This window comes from Aptenodytes forsteri, unplaced genomic scaffold, assembly GCF_000699145.1.
Source record: "Aptenodytes forsteri isolate BGI_AS27 unplaced genomic scaffold, ASM69914v1 Scaffold82, whole genome shotgun sequence".
Taxonomy (NCBI): domain Eukaryota; kingdom Metazoa; phylum Chordata; class Aves; order Sphenisciformes; family Spheniscidae; genus Aptenodytes; species Aptenodytes forsteri.
Genome location: NW_008795490.1, coordinates 10244019 through 10247681, shown reverse-complemented (window position 1 = coordinate 10247681; position 3663 = coordinate 10244019). Strand labels below are relative to the sequence as shown.

Genomic DNA, 3663 nt, shown 5'->3' with positions numbered 1-3663 from the left:
CCTGCCTCCCCCCGCCAGTGGTCTCTCCCTCACCCCGCGCTCCCCTCCGCAGCTCCGCGCAGGTGGTTTTGCCGAAAACAATCGCAGCTGCCAAGGAAACAGCGCACGTGGCGCATGCGCGCAGGAGAGCGGGGTGAGGAGGGGCAGGAACGAAGAACCCGCAAGACCTGCGCTTCACGCCGGGACGGTTTAGGCAGCGCACCGTCGTGTATTTTCGCGCCGGAAAGTCGCGACGGCAGCGATGCGCATGCGTGATGAGGCCGTGCGGCCTGAGGGAGAGCGCCTGCGCAGTAGGGGCAGTCTCGTGGGGAGGAGGAAGGCGTGCAGGCGCGGCAGGCGTAGGCCGTCCTTGTGCGCATGCGCGGCCCTGGCTCGCCTCAGGCCCGTTTTCTCCGCTAGCGGTGGCGGGCGGCGGCCCTTTTCGGCCTTGGCGCCCTGAGGCGGCGGGAGCGGGGCTGGACCTGATGGCGCCGCTTCGGTGCGGTGCCGCCTTCCGCTCCCGGAGGCTTGTGAGGGGGGGCCCGGAGGCGCGGCAGGGCTGCCGCCCGCCCCCGCCACAGGATGCGGGCCGGCGGTGGTTTGTGGGGGAGGGGTGGAGCCGGAGCCTTTTTTTTTGTGGAGCTGCGGGGGGGCTGGAGCCAAGAAAGAGCTCCTCGGAGTAACCGTCCCCGCAGAGGGGGTTTGCTGGCGCCAGGCAGGGGTAGGCTGCGCCCGCCTTTTCCCGCTGCCCCTACGTGACTGCACATGGGAAACGGGAGAGGCCGCCTGATCTTAAAGCGGTGCGCGTTGCAAAGACGTCATTATTAGACTAGGGCAACGTGTTCTACAAGACAGAAAAATTAGGGTAATTAGATCAGCAGTACTTCCTCTCGTGTTCCAGGTCTGTTTATAGTGTTGCTTTCCTCTCGTGGGTGATGAGCTGATTACAAAAAACTTAAAACATGAAATTGGAATTTAGGAAAAAAGAGACTGAAAAGCTTTAGAAACAGGGGAGCCCTTCAGGGATACTTTATCATCCGTTTAAAAAACTGTCAAAAGTACAGAATAGCTCTCGAGTTCAGACTAACAAAGTTGCTTGCAGAAGAATAAAGTCTCTGGGTGATGGCCTTGGTTGGAGTCAAGAGGGTGTCTACCAAATGTTTGGAATAGACATCAGCTTTTTGCAAATGGCAGCACAAGTGGATTTCCTGAAGCTATGCAGATACTCCAGAAACTTTTATTTCCTGCCTGATTTGATAGCTAATTTAAGCAGTGTTTTTTTCCTCTAGGAATAACAACTCATCATTACTGTTACAGAATAACTATTTGTTTGTTTCTTCTGTGTGTAAATTAATAAAAATTGTAGATGTCAAAGTTCCTTCAAACACTAGAGGCTCAAGAAATCAATGCAGGTTTTGGATGAACATGGCCATATCTTTTCAGAAGCAAAGTTGGGTAAAATTAGCTTTCAGTTAGCTGTGTGCTATTTGTACAACCTAGAGGTGAGCTAATGCTTGTGATACTGTGATCGTGACAGTCACGGTTCCCAAGCGTAGTGTCCCTCAAATTCTGTCAAGAGTTACACCGGCTGCCAGGAGAATACACATTCTGAAACCTTGTTTCTCAAGTAGTAGTAGTGACAGATGCTATTAGTAGGGGTATTTCTTTTTTCACAAAGCAGGTGTCCTGGATTGCCTTGGCATAACACAATTAAACAAAAAAAGATGATAGCTCTTCAGCATTTCTTTTGCTGCTTTCTATCCTTAGTATATCTCCACTCTTGCATATCTCTGTCCTTGGTAGTACCCAAAACTCAGTTAAATAATGGCCTTGAACAACCTGATCTCACTTTGAAGTTGGCCTTGCATTGAACAGGAGATTGGACCAGATGATAACCAGAAATCCAGATGTCCCTTCCTAACTAAGTTGTATGATTATGACATGGTTTGTTATGTTTATAATTAACATAATTATATGACAGTTCTAGTGCTAGCTTTTACAGTAGCCAAGACACTAAAATAGTCTCAGGGCTAGTCATAAGGTAGACATCCTAATCAAAGGCCACCTTTATTTTAGTGTTGTGGTCCCAGTAAGTTGCAGCAAAGGATTGAAGCTTTATCCAAATTGCAGTATAGGTAGGACAACTATAATGGATTCTGACCTAATTGTTCACAGGGATATCGTTCCTGATTATAGCACACTCTATATCTGTAGCCTAACAGGATTCAGAAAAAAAACCCATAGATTTTTTGGTACACTGTGACTCTAATCCAAATTCTAGCCCCAACTTTCAATGTACAGAAAATGACAAAACGGTTCCCCAAGAGAATACTGGTTCATGATTATTGTGATATGTTATCTCTGTTTGGCTAGCCTTATGTTAACTCCATGAGTTGTTTAGCATGCAGCAGAAAAGCTACCTCTTCAATACCTTCCTTTATCAATACCAGTCCTAACAACTAGCTTGTCAGCTGTGATCTGACAAATTGTGCTGAAAACTAGACATTTTCTTAAGAGTCCATTACAGTACAGTGACTAGTGAAGACAGACTCCCAAAAGCTTTCCATGTACCATCTTGTACGTTAACCTGAGAGCTCCCTTGCACAGCTTCATGGTTATCTGGTACAATGTTGCCCAAGCACTGTCCCCCCTGCCCCCTAAAGGTGAGCCAACGTGTTGTGCCCATGCACAGATGTTCTAGCGCAGTCTGCAGCATGATCCTGATGAAGTCTTCATCCTGGCTGTTCGATATGTCTGTCTCCGGGGGACATTTTTATGGATCAGCACGGTTAGTCCTCTAACAGAGTCATTGTCATATTAGGAAGAAAAAAACAAAAGAATTATACTGCTGGACCCTCCCATGGCCACGCTGCTAGGGAGAGGGCTGTAGTGACAGGGTTTGAGGGTGTACGGTGGTATATCTACCATACAATAGAATCACTTCGTTACAGATGAGGGAAGAGCCTGGAATTAGACTTGGGCTTTTCAAGAGTAAGGGCTGAAGAGGTAGTCCTGTATCCTCGGAGGCTAGTGCAGATAACATAACAACTGAAGCAAGGGGAATTTGAGGCAGGATTTTTGGAAGCTGAGTCTCGCTTGTTTCTGTTGATGTTGGGGTTAGTGTATGGTTGGGATGGAAGGGACTGTAAAGCTAATGGTATTGCTGGACCCTGTATGCCAGTAATTTAGGAAGAAGGTTTTCTGGGGCAGACTCATAGATAATTAAATGGGAGGTGGAGTTCCCTTCACTGTAGTGAAGCTTTTAGGTTATGATTAAAGTTCTTCTAATAGTTGGGACAGCAGAAACTGTAGAATATATCACTGGATATAGCAAACCAACAGGCTTGTGGAAAGTGAGGCAGGTTGAAATGAAAAGCGATTAATCTTTTATGGTAAATTCTGGAGTGCTGTCAGTCTTGAAATTATGCTTCCTGTGAGGATTAGGATTGGGGTTAAATGAGAATCTTCTGTGGCTCACGGGACTAAGATTTGGGGGTTGGTGCCTGCCGTGTAAAATCCCAGGGTATGTAGGGTTGTAATTCTTAGAAGGGTAAGTGTTGGGGCTATTGTCAGATAGCTTTTCTGACAGGAAGACTGAAGAAAGATGTTACTTTTCAAATCTGTTAAAAGATAAGATCATGTAAGTCCCCCAGGGCTTGGATGAAAGCTGAGCCTGGCAGAGTG

The 3663-nt window shown here is 47.1% G+C and overlaps 1 protein-coding gene across 1 annotated transcript in view; it reads right to left on the bottom strand.

The window, feature by feature from the left end:
* Positions 1-223, bottom strand: part of AHI1 (Abelson helper integration site 1) — a 103998-nt gene extending 103775 nt beyond the window's left edge. The window contains exon 1 of the mRNA XM_019472650.1: positions 34-223. The gene's annotated coding sequence lies outside the window, so the exon portion shown is untranslated. The remainder of the gene's footprint in view (positions 1-33) is intronic.
* Positions 224-3663: the final 3440 nt, after the last annotated feature.